Below are 17,824 nucleotides of genomic sequence, written 5' to 3'. Positions count from 1 at the left end.
CCAGGTATCCATCAGTGACTCTTTAAATAATCATTAGTCAGTGCTAATTGACTGTATTATAGACTGTCTTTGCAGGTTATTTAAATAAGCAGGCGAACAAGCAGTACAATCTGTTACAAGTTCATTCTGCTTCATTAAGGCAGGCTTTGTGCATTTGAAACATTTTAAAGGGAGGCTTGTGAAACAAATCTAGCCCCAGCCACAACTGGAAGTCACACTTAAAAGTCCACTACCGCTGCAAATATGTAACTAGAAACTCCTACATTTGAGTATATACCTGTATTGCTTTCAGTTTGTCTTGGAGTCATAAGGAGAAAAGAAAACTACAGTCTTTATGTATCTGTGTAAGCTTGCTGAGCAGAGTGAGGCAATGCTCCTGGAAGAAAACAAACAAATAAACTATAGTCAACAGGATGCTTGTTGTATTGTCCCCTTTGATTAATTGGGTGTTTCATTTTAGTAATAAGTCACTGACGTAAAGAAGGGGTAATAGTGAGTGTCGTGGAAGCCACGTTTACTAGGAACTGAGGCACACACACCACCACCTACTTTCCTCTTGTGGAGCCCCTTTTCCCCTGGTGGACTCAATCATTCCCTGTTTTTCCACCTGATTATGTATCCCCTCTCTTTCCTCAGTACTCTGACTTGCCCACAGGCTCCCTGGCCTTTCTAACACTAAGACTGCTCCATGGACTTGCAGGTTCACTTCCCAAGGCTTAACCCAATTGCAGGGAAAGCCATGGTATGTCAGCACACACGGACGGCTAGGGACAGGCTGCAGCTGACTAACGTGTCCACCACTGACTCCACATGGAGACTAGCAGGTGAGTGGCGCTGCAATAGTTAGGAAAGAAACAGGTATGGATGGAAATGTGCAATATACTTGTTTTAGGTTCTCAAATAGTAGTATTTCATCTGACATCTAGGCTGCTTTTTCTGATCAAATCTTTATTTTTTTCCTCCATTTTCTTCAACTCTAAATCAGAAAGGGTAAATAGCTTCATTTTAAAGTTTTAATTTAAAATTTTATACTTATGGAAATATTTCTGAAATTCATATCCAGATAAAATGCTAATTTTAAAAACTGCACTATAATTCTGGCCATGACTTCAATTGAATACAACACGCTTTTTTCAGTTCCCTTCTTAAGCTCTTATATAATTTTCATGGCTAACTATTATCTTATCAAGCAATTGCATTTCAGAGATTGCTGAATTTTTGTAGTGGATGGAAAACTTTCTAAATTGATAAAATTGCCGTGAGCTTTTGAGCATAAAGGTAAAATATATATTTGGAACTATTATTGTACTTATAGTCATTAAATTAAAAGCTGAAATTATCCTGTAGATTATCCTGCAGATGGGAGTATTACAACAGCAGAGAACTTTCATAGAGCCATCCCCCTTGTAAAACTGGATACATTCCAAAAAATCCATTTACAACATAACAGTATATACTTTTCATATACCAATACTGGTTATGTACTCCCAGTGCTCATATCAGAACTTAGGTTCTCTTTGAGGTGTGATAGTAGGCAAATCCTTTAGATGCCTCCTTGAATAAAAAAAAAACAAAGAGACATCAATAAGCATCATATAGTGGTAAAGAACCCACCTGACAATGCAGGAGAGATAAGAGACAGTGGGTTCGATTCCTGGGTTGGGAAGATCCCCTGGAGGAGGGCATGGCAACACACTCCAGTATTCTTGCCTGGGGAATCCCACGTACAACAGCCTGGCAGACTATGGTCCATAGGGTTGCAAAGAGTTGTACATGACTAAAGCAACTTAGCACAGCACAGTTTCTAAAATGTCTGACATGTAAGTCATCGATAAGTTTGTTTCAAAAAACAAAAAGGATAAATCAATACAGTCTTGGCTGGTTTACTACAATGTCATAAAATCAGCAGCATGTATATTTAAATTATTGAAGGATTTTATTTCCAAAATTGCTATGGTAAAATTAGAAGCCCTAAAAAATACTGCTCAAGAAGAATAATTTTAAAATTATTTTAAAGTAGTAGAAAAATATGAGCAACCATGGTTTTAAATTATAATACAAGTATAACAGATTATAATTAAAGGTGTACAAAATTAAACCCAACACGGGATTGCTATGCACTGAGTCCATTAACATAGATACTGAATCCATTAACAATTTTGTTCTCTAAGCAATATCTGAATTATCTTTCTACTTACTTTAAGATTGGTTTCCCCTCCCTTCAAAACAGAAATTGATTTAAATGCGTTTTTATTGTCTTAACGTTTTTAATAATAGCAAAATAATTTAAAAGTGATGTGATTTAAACAAAATCAGAGCTTAGACATACTCACTGCATTCCACCATGCTTGCAACGATAAATACACACACACACACACACACACACACGTATACATCAAAAGTCAATGGAAATCAAAGAAAGCATAAATAGAGACACATAACCATGTTCATGGATTGGAACACTCAACATAGTAAATGTACTAATTTATCCAAATTGACATATAGGTTTACTTAATTCCAATCAAAATCTCACTAAGGCTTTTTGTAAACACAAAATTTATTTAAAAGTTTACATGGGAAGGTACAAACTGGTTAAAATAGCTAAAGCATTCTTGAAGAAGAAAAAGTGTGAAGAATCACTCTATCCAGTACTAAGGTGGATTATATAGTTACCGTAATCAAGGCCATGTGGTATTCGTGGAGGAATACACATGTAGAACAGTGGAATAAAAAAAGAAAATCAGGAAACAGGCCCAGACAAACATACCTAACAAAATTTTGACAAAGTTGTAAAAGCAATTAAATGGAGGAAAGACAGCCTTTCAACAAGAAGTACTGGAACAACTGGACAACGATAGTCAACGGAAGTCACCCTCAATTTCATACTTTATACTGAAATTAACTCAAAATGGATCATGGACTTAAAAGTAAAATGAAAAATACTACACAGCTTTTAGCAAACATATAGAATATCTTCGGAGTGTAGGAATTGCTAAGGAGTTTTTAGATGCATTAATATTGGATCTTATCAAATGAAATGGATAAAAAGTGAAACTATAAACTGGGAGAAAATATTCATACATCATATATCTGACAAAAGACTAGTCTATTTGAATATATAAAGACCTCCTGATATTCAACAGTTTAAAAAATGATTCAAAGATAAAAAGAAAAAAAAATACGCTTGTCAGATTTCCAAGTGCATTCTCACTAGAGAGAGAAAGAAAATGGACAAAAGATATAAGCAGATTTCATCAAAGATATAAAAATGGAGAAGAAACATTCAATACATAAGAGGCCCAACTGCAAAGTATTAAGTGCATTTAGGACTCAGACAGCCTGAGTTTTATTCTAGATCCACCCCTCATTGACTGTATGACTTTGAATTATGGTCATCTTTGTGTTTCAATTTCTTCATGTTTTAAATGGGAATAATAATATTACTAACTGGATGGCTGTCATGATTAAATGTTAAAATCTTTGAAAAGTGCTTGGTACACCATCTGACACATAATAAGCAAATATGTGTGACTGCAGACTTCAGAAATTTTAAAGATAATGTTATTCTACAGCCTACTAAGGATTTCATTTACCTATATGAAATAGTTGATGTCTGACAGTCTTCAACTCTCAAAAAAAGATAATTTCATATGGTTCAACTCACACAAACTCTAGAACTGGGACTTCCCTGGTGGTCCAGTGATTAAAAACCTGCCTGCCAATGCAGGAGACATGGGTTTGATCCCTGGTCTGGGAAGATTCTACGTGCTACAACTAAGGGCATGCACCACAACTTCTGAGCCTGCTCTCTAAAGCCCACGAGCCATAGCTACAGCAACAAGAGAAGCCACCGCCATGAGAAGCCCGTGCACTGGGGCAAGGAGTAGACCCCACTCACTGCAGTTGGAGAAAGTCTACAGCAATGAAGACTTAGCAAAAATAAATAAATCAATCATTTAAAAAAAACCGTAAAACTGACATTTTGGTATTCTCATGAATAAATAACTGTAGAATCTATATCTATTTATAATACCCCACATATGGAATATTAAACCTCATTCTATGGATGATCTAACTAGTACATGCTAAAGGAAATCAGTCCTGAATATTCACTGGAAGGACTGATGATGAAGCTTAAACTCCAATATATTTGCCACCTGATGTGAAGAACTGACTCATTGGAAAAGACCCTGATGCTGAGAAAGATTGAAGGTAGGAGGGGAAGGGGACGACAGAGGATGAGATAATTGGATGGCATCACTGACTCAATGGACATGAGTTTGGGTAAATTCTGGGAGCTGGTGATGGATAAGGGAGGCCTGGTGTGCTGCAGTCCATGGGGTTACAAAGAGCTGGACATGACTGAGTGACTGAACGGAACTGATGGATGAAGTAACGGGCTCACACTGGTCTCAACTAAGGTTCAAATGTGTTCTGTTTTCTCCTTTCAGTATTGCCATTTTATTCATCCATCTAGCAACTCAGAGTAACACTGGCTGGAAATGATTTTAAAGCACTTCAAACAACAGCGTAAATAATTTCTGGTAACAAGACCATTGCCACTCTGGACATACAGAAAGTAATCATGTCAGTTTTACATGTATAATAAAGGCCCTGATACATTATGATAAGTATCTCCCAGGGCAAAAAAGGAATGTCCTGTCTGTCTATTGGCAAAATTCCTTTATTCTTTATACAGCGAGTGATTTATTTTCAGAACTCTACCTTTGAAGAAATCCTGTGTTTAAAAAATCATTTAATATTTTGAAATTAAAGATGAGTTCTTTCATTTGAAGTCACATATGGCATTTTATATGTCTCTTTTGGCAGTTCTCTTCATGGCCAACATCCACTAAAAAAGAGTTGGCACTTCTTTGAACAAACTTTCTGACTGGACTAGAGACAAGCTTGGTGTGGAATTAGCACTTTTTCTGACCGGTGTCATTAGTGCTACCAGTCTGGATCTTGAGGCTGTGTTTATTCACCAGTTTTACTAGTTGGCAACTTACCAAGCATTAAGTGTGAAAAATGACAGACCCAGAACAATTAGTATTAAGATAACTCTTTGCCAGGAAAACTCCTGAAAACTTTCTTGCTTGCTAAGAAATTTAAATAAATACTGAAGTGGGTGTATCAGTTCACCTTATGGTGAAAATGAAAGTCACTCAGTAGTTCGACTCTTTGTGACCCCAGGGACTACACAGTTCATGGAATTCTCCAGGCCAGAATACTAGAGTGGGTAGCCTTTCCTTTCTCTAGGGGATCTTCCCAATCCAGGGATAGAACTCAGGTCTCCCACATTGCAATAGGATTCTTTACCAGGTAAGCCACAAGGGAAAGCCCAGGAATACTGGAGTGGGTAGCCTATCCCTTCTCCAGTGTGTCTTCCCGATTCAGTAATCGAACCGGGGTCATCTTATGGTACGTGTCATCATTACACAGGTCTTAGTTCATGGGTCTAAGTTTTGACTTCTCTGTCAATCTTAACTGTAAAATATCTTTCTCCTCTTTTATTCTGAGTGTTCAAAATGTTGGAAGCAATTCCTCTATTATCATGTGTTACCCTTTGAAAAAATGTAAAATAAAGAACATAGAGATTCTCTATCTCTGACACTTTAATTAAAATCCTAAATATGAGCAAAATAATTTAATGATAATCTTAATATGGTTATTTTAAGCACCATTAAGCCTTTACAAGTCCTAGGGATAAAAATTCAGTTTAATTTTGTAAGAAATAGAGCTTTTACTGGCATATACTCGTTGCTTCTGGTATGTTTGTTGCTTCTGCATCTGGAGATATTCAAACATGTTCTTATGCTTGAATCTGGCTGAAAAAGTCACTAGCAAAAGTAATTAATAACACTTAAAAACCAAGAATTTTCAAAAGTCATTAAAAAGATAAATAAAAAAAATGGGTTAAAGTAATAATTGTAGACTTTATGATATCATTAGACTATAAAACTCAGCATAAGAAAATATTCTGCTCATGACTTTCACACACAACATTACATTCTTACCTTCAGAATCAATGAAGAAGCAATTATTCTGGAGTACTAATTGCTTCATGAAAAATGGTCATGGTAAAACTTTTTGTTTTCATTTTTATCAATATGTTGTTATATTTCAGGGGAAAAAAACACCTATGTTATTTCGATGTAACAAAATTTATATCCTGTAGAAAATATTTTCTACCAAAAGTTCTATAAAATCTATTAAGAGAATATATTTTATAGCAGTTTACACAGGATACTACAATAAAGATACACCATATACTAAAGTTAGATTAAAAGAGAGAAAAGGAAATAAAGAAGAAAGCTATTGATAGTTCATATTAATAATCTTAAAATAGTTTATCAACATTAGTAATGAGGTAAATACACATCTCCATGCTCTACTTACTAAATAGTGGTATAATAGTGAAATTTCTGGAAAGACTGTTTAGAATACCTACAGACACTAGTTCTGAAGACACACAGCTCAAATTTAATCTCCAAACTTATCGACAAATGTAGCCATTTAGGTGTTTAATAATTACATCTTGCTAAATTTGGATAATTTTTGAAAGGCCTGGAAGTTAAACTTTTAATCTATGTGATTAAATACTGCCTGATACCAAAATTGTTATATAATAATGACTCCATCTTTTAAACTCTTATTTTTTGACTAGTAGTTATGAAAGGTGAAACATATATAACAGTTCTCAACTGAGCTGTCTTTTGGCAATCTCTAAGAATGAAGAATTAAATCTATGGATTTGTGGCATACATTGTTATATATATGTATCAATTTAATACCTCTTTAAAATTCAACATTTGATATGCACATAAGTATGAATATGTGTTTGTGGCTTTAGTTTTTGTTCTGGCTCTCTTTTTAATGATACCAGACTAAATGCTGAAAACTTATAGCGGGGTTTTCTAAAACTACTTTTAAGCACTCAGAATAAAATCCTTTGGTTCCTGATATTATTAGAAATGTAATAAATTTTAAAATAAACATGGATTTATAATAAAAATATTATCAATTTTTCTGATTGAAAAATTCCAGAAAACTAACATAAAATAAAATGCTTTCAAAGTACTTATAACTAAATTATTTCTGTCTAGGAAAAGTATGAGAGGCTAAACCCCTACATTTTCATTGAAATTAACAGCTTCCTGACAGAATGTCTTTTAACGACAGCTTGCTTTATTACTACAAAGTTCTCCATCTAGTTCCATCTTAATAATAATATCTCTGGAACAAAAACACATGGCCTGGAATTAATAGCCAAGTAGATCTGTGGCAAAGATTAATACCTAAAAAAAAAAAAATACACCCATATTACTGGAGATAAAACCATTAGAAGCTCTAAAACTTTTAGTGAATGTGGATTATTTTGCTTTCCTTTTCTTCTTTTTTCCAAGTATTTTAAAAGGAGTTCTAAATTTACGTGTAACACTGACAACTACAACGCGGGACTTTGAACAGAATTCATCGCTCTGCTTTCCATCCCACCTCTTTACCTGCTGATACATCACCTAACCTCCAAATAATTAAACTTTCAGCCCAAAAGTGACTGAAATGAACCCTTGCTTTCAGAATAGGACTTAAAAAGGACCCCAATTATCAGATTAAATATCAAACAATTCCTCTAAGTACAGCAGGCAGCCAGCCAAAGGCATATCACACAAGAGTTCAAGGCAGTCGGAAAAGGTCAGACCCCAGCTCAACTCTGGAAAAAGCTTAATTGCTTTCTCCCTAGCCAAGTGTGCTGCCAGATAAAAAGGCCCAAGAAAAGTTTTGCCAGATGGGCCAGCTGAATGTCCAGATGCCACCTTTGATACAACACATTTTAGAGCTTTGCAGTTGGATGCTTCATCTGGCAGCATTAATCTATGACAGTTCAGAGCTAGAAATTCTGGACAACGGAGAAGAAAGAGGGCTAGAGCTTAAGTGGATTTGAAAAATGGGAAACAGAAAAAAAGAACAGAAAAGAAATTATAGTTAGAGACAAAACAAAATTATAGTTCTGTCTCTAAAACATGTATAATTTTGACTATGCCACTCAAAGATAAAGGAAGACCATCATATTTTTGCCCCCAGCTATGAAAAAGTAACTGAGCTGTCCCTACCACCATCAATAAATTAAACAGGCAAACAGTTATGAAAGAATTACTTTTGGACTTTGGAAAATTTCAGACATGACTTTCAGACACCCAGATAGTTCATGGGGATCTTGTTGAACTGAAAAGCAAGGTTGAGTTTGGGACAACAAAGTGGCTACAATTTGTGAAACGGTCCAAAGACAAACGAACTGTCCAGAGAAGAAGGAGCTCAAGAAATCTACATAGAGCTCCTCCAAGCCTTTTCCCCCGCAGATTCTGAAGTAGAGTTGACAAATAAAAATTGTATATACTTAGGTCACACAGCTTGATATTTGGACGTATGTGTACCTTGTGAAATGATTACCAAAATAAGCTAATTTATGTATCTATCACCTCACAAAGTTAATGTTTTCTTTTTTGTTTTTGTTTTTCCTGCTAAGAACACTAACGATTTACTCTTTTAGCAAATTTCAGGTGTATAATACAGTATTATTAATGATAGCTACCATGCTACACATTAAATCTCTAGACCTTATTCATCTTATAACTGACAGTTTGTACCCTTTCATCAGTATCTCCCCATTCTACAATTCCCCCAGTTCCTGAATCCACTGTTCTATTCTCTGCTTCTGTAAGCGTGATCACAGAACACCATAACAAATATAACACTAATAAAAAAAGTTGGAAATAATTTTAGAATTATCAAAATGTAACACAGAAATATAAAGTGAGCAGATGCTCTTGGAGATAATGGTGTCAATAGATCTGCTCAATGCAGGTTGCCACAAATCTTCAGTTTGTAAACATGCTGTATCTATGCTCAATAATGAGGTGTACTTGTATTCTATATCTTGGTTTTGGTGGCAAATAAATGACAGAATATATGTTTTTTAAACTCATCAAACTACACCCCTAAAATGGTAAATGTTACTGTGTATAAATGTACTTCAATAGACAATATATTTTTAAAACATTTAAGAATGAAAAAAAACTGTTGAAAAGTGGATGAAGACATTTGTCACATGTTGTTAACAAAGGCTTAGAACACAAAATATGCTATGAACTTCTAAAAGTCTAGGAAGAGACAAATCAATATAAAAATACACAAGACTAAACAGGAATAATGATATTTGAACCATCAGTAAACCAATAAAAATGTTCACTCTCATTAAAAATTATCAAATCTCATTAAAATCATAGAAATACATATCTACCCAACCAGCACATACTAAAATTTTAAAAATCTAATTTGCATGGAGGAGGTAAGATAAGAAGCAAGAAAACCCCTGTACACTACTGATTGGCATATACATTTTTTTATACACTAAAAAGTCAACATCATCTTTTAAAGCAGTATATACCCACTACTTAGAATTCAGCAACTCTAAGTATATATACTAGAGAAACTCTTGCAAATGTTCATCAAGAGAAATAAAGAATATTCACGTCATTGTTTGTAAAAGGAAAAACTGGAAACAAACCAAATCTCTATCAACAGGGGTATGGTAAACAATGCTTGGTTAAGTCATATAAAGAAAAATATAGTGGAAAAAAATGAACTACATATTCATGTATCAGCAAAGATATCTTTCAGGATAATGAAAAGAAGGAAAAGCCAAGAATAAACAGAGCAAATTATAAGTATGTAGATTAAGAACATTCATGACTAAGTAATAAAATATTTAGAGTTATATTTCATAATCTCAAAATGGTAGTTATAACAGATACTAAAGAAAAGGGATCAGGGAGAAGAACATCGGGGGCCTCAAAAATGGTATTTTTCCCTTAAGCTGATTTGTGGTCCCTGTAAATTTACATTATTTTTATTGTACATATACAAAATAACCATTCTCTTGTGTATAGATATATAACCCATTTTATATTTCTTTATAATTTCTAAATAATCACCTTAAGGTAAACCAAATATCTCAGTGACTACCTAATAGTTGTAATTCTGAACAAGATATTTTGGTGGAACAGCCTGGCCCTATTTTTCCTTACCTAATCCAGATTACAAATAAAAGAAAAGTGAAAGCTGCTCCGTTGTGTCCAACTCTTTGTGACCCCATGGACTGTAGCCAGACTCCTCTGTCCGTGGAATTTTCCAGGCAAGAGTACTGGAGTGGGTTGCCATCCCTTTCTGCAGGGGATCTCCCCTACTCAGGGATAAAATCTGGGTCTCCTGCACTGCAGGCAGATTCTTAACCATCTGAACCACCAGGGAAGCCCATAAATAAAGGAAACATCATCATTTTTGTAATGCCTTTTGTTGGCCCCTTGTGACAACATTGGTCCCATTCTTCAGAGGTAATGCCTTTCCAGCTTTTCTACACCATCATTTGTCTCTTTGCTACCAACCTACTCCCGGGCCAGGAGCTAAAGTGAAAGTGAAATCGCTCAGTTGAGTCCGACTCTTTTGGACCCCATGAACAGAGGAGCCTGTAGGGTTTTTCTAGAATGGGATTTCTAGGCAAGAGTACTGGAGTGGGTTGCCATTTCCTTCTCCAGGGGATCTTCCCGACCCAGGGATCAAACCCAGGTCTCCCGCATTATACACAGACACTTTACTATCTGAGCCACCAGGGAAGTCCAAACCCAAATTAGGTTCGGGGCTTGGCTGGCCCTAAGCCCTAGTGAATATTACATGTACATCAACAAGCTAGCAACTTTTCGTGCAACTGCTTTATTATACAGTTAGATTAAGAGAACTGTATGGGGAAATGACTGACAGAAATTAAAGTTACTTTTTTAGCCCTACATCACTTCATGGGAAATAGATGGGGAAACAGTGTCAGACTTTATTTCTGTGGGCTCCAAAATCACTACAGATGGTGACTGCAGCCATGAAATTGAAAGACACTTACTCCTTGGAAGGAAAGTTATGACCAACCTAGATAGCATATTGAAAAACAGAGACATTACTTTGCCAACAAAGGTCCGCCTAGTCAAGGCTATGGTTTTTCCTGTGGTCATGTATGGATGTGAGAGTTGGACTGTGAAGAAGACTGAGCACCGAAGAATTGATGCTTTTGGAGAAGACTCTTGAGAGTCCCTTGAACTGCAAGGAGATCCAACCAGTCCATTCTGAAGGAGATCAGCCCTGGGATTCCTTTGGAAGGAATGATGCTAAAGCTGAAACTCCAGTACTTTGGCCACCTCATGCAAAGAGTTGACTCATTGGAAAAGACTCCGATGCTGGGAGGGACTAGGGGCAGGAGGAGAAGGGGACGACAGAGGATGAGATGGCTGGATGGCATCACTGACTCGATGGACGTGAGTCTGAGTGAACTCTGGGAGTTGGTGATGGACAGGGAGGCCTGGCGTGCTGTGATTCATGGGGTCTCAAAGAGTCGGACATGACTGAGCGACTGAACTGAACTGAAAGGAATTTAGACTATAAGGTATCTGATCAACTGTAAGAGTTACGGTAAGAATCTATGAAGGTGATACTAGCCTTGCAAAGGACCTGAAAGCATCCCAAGGAACATGAAGGAGGGCAGCAGGTGAACAGGCAGGATAACATGAAGTTTAAGAGTCTGGGCTTTTTATCAGATAAGCTGGAGATAAATTCATATTCCCGATTAACTGTTGCTTCAAACTCACTTTAAGTAATAATTTTTTTTTTTTATTTTTAAACTTTACATAATTGTATTAGTTTTGCCAAATATCAAAATGAATCCGCCACAGGTATACATGTGTTCCCCATCCTGAACCCTCCTTCCTCCTCCCTCCCCATACCATCCCTCTGGGTCATCCCAGTGCTCTAGCCCCAAGCATCCAGTATCATGCATCGAACCTGGACTGGCATCTTGTTTCATACATGATATTTTACATGTTTCAATGCCATTCTCTCAAATCTTCCCACCCTCTCCCTCTCCCACAGAGTCCATAAGACTGTTCTATACATCAGTGTCTCTTTTGCTGTCTCGTACACAGGGTGATTGTTACCATCTTTCTAAATTCCATATATGTGTGTTAGTAAACTGTATTGGTGTTTTTCCTTCTGGCTTACTTCACTCTGTATAATAGGCTCCAGTTTCATCCACCTCATTAGAACTGATTCAAATGTATTCTTTTTAATGGCTGAGTAATACTCCATTGTGTATATGTACCATAGCTTTCTTATCCATTCATCTGCTGATGGACTTCTAGGTTGCTTCCATGTCCTGGCTATTATAAACAGTGCTGCGACCCAAAAGTCTACAAATAATAAATGCTGGAGAGGGTGTGGAGAAAAGGGAACCCTCTTACACTGTTGGTGGGAATGCAAACTAGTACAGCCACTATGGAGAACAGTGTGGAGATTCCTTAAAAAACTGACACTAGAACTGCCTTATGATCCAGCAATCCCACTGCTGGGCATACACACTGAGGAAACCAGAAGGGAAAGAGACACGTGTACCCCAATGTTCTTTGCAGCAGTGTTTATAAGTAATAATTCTTCAGTGAAGTACTTTTAATCTCATAGCAATCTGTTTGTATCCTTCTACATTTTACCTGCTAAACTTGGTGGTGGCCATCTTTCTTCATTACAAGGTGAGTGCATCAGGGCTTCACTTCATAATATTTCTATATTTTAGCATGTTTGCAACAAGTCAGTAATCATATATTGTGTGATCTTAACTACACTCTTTAATAAAATTGGGAAACTGTAACTACATTGCAAGAAGGCTATGAAGACGAGTGATGATTTAAGGTAAACTCCTGGCACAATGATTGGCTGACATACGGTTCTTAATGAGCAAGCTGTATTCTTATGACCATCCTTCATCTCCAAAGTTTTATGACTTAATTAGAAGCTTAGCTTACTTATATGGAAGGCAAGCATTAGTAAATTTCCAATACTGTCCTGTAGATCTATATTTTTATTTAATAATGTTTAAACAAGATCAATGATCATGACAGAATATTTTATGACACTTAAAGAAGCATTTAAGCTATTGTTTAATGGACTAAACTAATGAATGTACAGCCCTAAAGCAACAACAATTTGGAAACAAAAAACTGGTCACAAAATCCTGACTGCAATGAGTATAAAATCTAGTTGCAAGCCCAAAAATCACACCAAAATGTGTGACATATAATATGCTCTATTTTGGGTTTTAAATGCCTTTGTAGATCCACCACTCAAATATTAATACCATTTGCTATCTACCTACTTTAAGGTTATATAAAACAATTACTTTAGTACGATAATGGAACTAATAAATATGTAAATAAAATCATATGTTACATCACTATGTTATGTATGCTCAGTTGCTCGTTTCCAACTCTTTGTGACCCCATGGACTGTAACGCGCCAGGCTCCACTATCCGTGGGATTTTCCAGGCAAGATTACTGCAGTGGGCTGCCATTTGCTACTCCATCCATCACTATCATCATATAATAATTTTATCCAATTAAATTTTCAACTATAAAATTTGCTTTCTGATTAGATAATTTCTATAAAGGTATACAACTCAAATGTTTAACAAAATACTCCTCAAGTTTCTTTAATTTATGTTTCTGTGAGTCAGCAACTAGAAACCATTCAAGCAGAAAGAAAAGCATACAATAATAATCTAAATATTTTTATATAAATAAGACATAATTATTATATTACTACCTGCTTATTCACAGTTTAGAGATACTTCTTAGCCATGAAGCTGAGAGATTTAAATGATAATACCAAATAATCTACAATATATAGTATGAATGATATTTGATGACTATTAAAGTCAGGGGACTGATCTCTTGATCCAAATTAGATTCTCCTGGTCTTTTTTCTTGCTCTCAGTTTTGTAATTTGTATTTACATATTTATCTCTATGCTTATTTAATAACTGAAATGTCACAGATATGCAGAAATGATTCAGTCACGAGTCTATCTGTTGAATGTCCCTAAATTAAGTTAAAGCATGTGGGAATCCTAAGGGAGTGAAGCAGGCACTTCAGGGGAAAGGACAATATGCATGTGACATGGACAATATTTGCACTAAGCCTCATTCCCCCAGAATACCCAGGATATATTTGCTCCTTGGGAAAACCAGCCCTGAATAATTCTTTCTAAACATGTCTGTCAACATCAAGTACAGTTCTATATTTTTAAATAAGCACAAGTAATACTGACCATCTAAAAGATGCAATACAATATTGTTCAGGCAGTTCAGTCACTCGTGTCTGACTCTTTGTGACCCCATGGACTACAGCATGCCAGGATTCATTGTCCATCAACTCCCAGAGCTTAATCAAACTCAAGTCCATCAAGTCAGTGATGCCATCCAACCATTTCATCCTTTGTCATCCCCTTCTCCTCCCACCTTGAATCTTTTCCATCATCAGGGCCTTTTCTAATGAGTCAGTTCTTCACATAAGGTGGCCAAAGTATTGGAGTTTCAGCTTCAACATCAGACCTTCCAAAGAACACCCAGGACTGATCTCCTTTAGGATGGACTGGTTGGATCTCCTTGCAGTCCAAGGGACTTTCAAGTGTCTTCTCCAACACCACAGTTCAAAAGCACCAATTCTTTGCTGCTCAGTTTTCTTTATTGTCCAACTCTCACATACATACATGACTACTGGAAAAGCTAGATGAATTTTGTTGGCAAAGTAATGTCTCTGCTTTTTAATATGCTGCCGATGTTGGTCATAGCTTTTCTTCCAAGGGGCAAGCAACTTTTAATTTCATGGTTACAGTCACCATCTGCAGTGATTTTGGAGCCCAAGAAAATACAGTTTCTCACTGTTTCCACTGTTTCCCCATCTATTTGCCATGAAATGATGGGACCAGATGCCATGATCTTAGCTTTCTGAATGTTGAGCTTTAAGACAACTTTTTCAATCTTCTCTTTCACTTTCATGAAGAGGCTCCTAAGTTCTTCTTCGCTTTCTGCCATAAGGGTGGTGTCATCTGCATATCTGAAGTTATTGATATTTCTCTGGGCAATCTTGATTCCAGCTTGTACTTCATCTAGTCCAGTGTTTCTCATGATGTACTCTGCATATAAGTTAAATAAGCAGGGTGACAATATACAGCCTTGACATACTCCTTTCCTGATTTGGAACCAGTTTATTGTTCCATGTTCAGTTCTAACTGTTGCTTCTTGACCTGCAGACAGATTCTTTAGGAGGCAGGTCAGGTAGTTTCATATTTCCATCTCTTGTAGGATTTTCCACAATCTGTTGTGATCCACACAGTCCAATGCTTTGCGTAGTCAATAAACCAGAAATAGATGTTTTCTGGAACTCTTTTGCTTTTTCAATGATCCAACAGATGTTGGCAATTTGATCTCTAGTTCCTCTGCCTTTTTAAATCCAACTTAAACATCTGGAAGTTCACAGTTCATGTACTGTTGAAACCTGGCTTGGAGGATTTTGAGCATCACTTTACTAGCGTGTGAGATGAGTGCAATTATGCAGTAGTTTGAGCACTCTTTGCAATTGCCTTTCTTTCAGATTGGAATTAAAACTGACCTTTTCCAGTCCTGTGGTCACTGCTGAGTTTTCCAAATTTGCTGGCATATTGAGTGCAGCACTTTCACAGCATCATTTTTCAGGATTTGAAACAGCTCAACTATAATTCCATCACCTCCACTAGCTTTGTTCATAATGATGCTTCCTAAGGCCCACTTGACTTCACATTCCAGCATGTCCGGCTCTAGGTGAGTGATCACACCATCATGGTTATCTGAGTCATGAAAATCTTTTTTGTATAGTTCTTCTGTGTATTCTTGCCACCTCTTCTTAGTATCTCCTGCTTCTGTTATGTCCATACCATTTCTGTTCTTTATTGTGCCCATCTTTGCATGAAATGTTCCCTTGGTATCTCTCAGTTCAGTTCAGTCACTCAGTCGTGTCTGACTCTTTGTGACCCCATGAATTGCAGCACACCAGGCCTCCCTTTCCATCACCAATTCCCGGAGTTCACTCAGACTCACGTCCATCAAGTCAGTGATGCCATCCAGCCATCTCATCCTCTGTTGTCCCCTTCTCCTCCTGCCCCCAATGCCTCCCAGCATCAGAGTCTTTTCCAATGAGTCAACTCTTCGCATGAGGTGGCCAAAGTACTGGAGTTTCAGCTTTAGCATCATTCCTTCCAAAGGAATCCCAGGGCTGATCTCCTTCAGAATGGACTGGTTGGATCTCCTTGCAGTCCAAGGAACTCTCAAGAGTCTTCTCCAACACCACAGTTCAAAAGCATCAATTCTTCGGTACTCAGCCTTCTTCACAGTCCAACCCTCACATCCATACATGACCACAGGAAAAACCATAGCCTTGACTAGATGGACCTTTGTTGGCAAAGTAATGTCTCTGCTTTTGAATATGCTATCTAGGTTGGACATAACTTTCCTTCCAAGGAGTAAGCATCTTTTAATTTCATGGCTATAGTCACCATCTGTGGTGATTTTGGTATCTCTAAGTGAACTAAAATGGACTGGAGTGGGTGAATTTAACTCAGATGACCTTTATATCTACTATTGTGGTAAGAATCCCTTAGAAGAAATGGAGTAGCCCTCATAGTCAGAAAGAGTACAAAATGCAGTACTTGGGTGCAATCTCAAAAACAGCAGAATGATCTCTGTTTCCAAAGCAAACTACTCAATATCATAATAATCCAAGTCTGTGCCCCAACCAGTAATGCTGAAGAAGCTGAAGTTGAATGGTTCTATGAAGACATAGAAGACCTTCTAGAACTAACACCCAAAAAAGATGTCCTTTTCATTCTAAGGGACTGGAATGCAAAAGTGGGAAGTCAAGAGATACCTGAAGTAACAGGCAAATTTGGCCTTGGGGTACAGAATGATGCAGGGCAAAGGCTAGCAGAGTTTTTCTAAGAGAATGCAGGAGTCACAGCAAACACCCTCTTCCAATAACACAAGAGAAGGTTCCACACATGGATGTCACCAGATGGTCAATACCAAAATCAGACTGATTATATTCTTTGCAGTCAAAGATGGAGAAGCTCTATATGGTCAGCAAAAACAAGACTGGAAGCTGACTATGGCTCAGATCATGAACTCCTTATGGTCAAATTCAGACTTAAATTGAAGAAATAGGGAAAACCATTAGGCCATTTAGTTATGACCTAAATCAAATCCCTTAACATTATACAGTGAAAGTGACAAATAGATTTAAGGGATTATATCTGATAGACAGAGTGCCTGAAGAACTATGGACGGAGGTTCGTGACATTGTATATGAGGCAGCGATCAATACCTTCTCCAAGAAAAAGAAATGCAAAAAAGCAAAATGGTTGTCTGAGGACGCCTTACAAATAGCCGAGATAAGAAAAGAAGCTAAAGGCACAGGAGAAAAGGAAAGATATACCCAGTTGAATGCAGAGTTCCAAAGAACAGCAAAGAGAGATAAGAAAGTTTTCCTCAGTGATCAATGCAAAAAAAGAGAGGAAAACAATAGAATGGGAATGACTAGAGATCTCTTCAAGAAAATGAGAGATATCAATGGAATATTTCATGCAAAGATGGGCACAATAAAGACAATAGTCTTATTTTCTCTAAATATAAAAAGGTGGACATATAAGTTTGAAGAAGTCTTAAAATGTTATACAATTTCCTAAGCCATGATTTATGTCATGTTCTGATGCAAAAAAATCTTCCACGGCAACACCCACAATAAGCACACACTTTTTTGAGTAGGAGGATGAACATGACTGGAGAAACCAACTGATAGAGAAGCAGAAAGTGGTGGGCCTCCCTTATATCTCAGATGGTAAAGAATCTGCCTGCAATGCAGAAGA

At 36.8% G+C, this 17,824-nt stretch overlaps 1 protein-coding gene across 10 annotated transcripts in view; it reads right to left on the bottom strand.

Moving 5' to 3' along the window:
- LINGO2 (leucine rich repeat and Ig domain containing 2) overlaps window positions 1-17,824 on the bottom strand; it is a 1,453,939-nt gene that overhangs the window by 1,245,215 nt on the left and 190,900 nt on the right. Inside the window, exon 2 of one of the 10 annotated variants that reach the window (XM_059889347.1) lies at window positions 278-376. The exons of the other annotated variants lie outside the window; for them this stretch is intronic. The gene's annotated coding sequence lies outside the window, so the exon portion shown is untranslated. The remainder of the gene's footprint in view (window positions 1-277; window positions 377-17,824) is intronic. 10 annotated transcript variants of the gene reach the window in all.

Source organism: Bos taurus, chromosome 8 (genome assembly GCF_002263795.3).
Source record: "Bos taurus isolate L1 Dominette 01449 registration number 42190680 breed Hereford chromosome 8, ARS-UCD2.0, whole genome shotgun sequence".
Classification (NCBI taxonomy): Eukaryota; Metazoa; Chordata; class Mammalia; order Artiodactyla; family Bovidae; genus Bos; species Bos taurus.
Note: the sequence above shows the minus strand (reverse complement) of the source record. Positions and strands in the feature narration are given on the sequence as shown.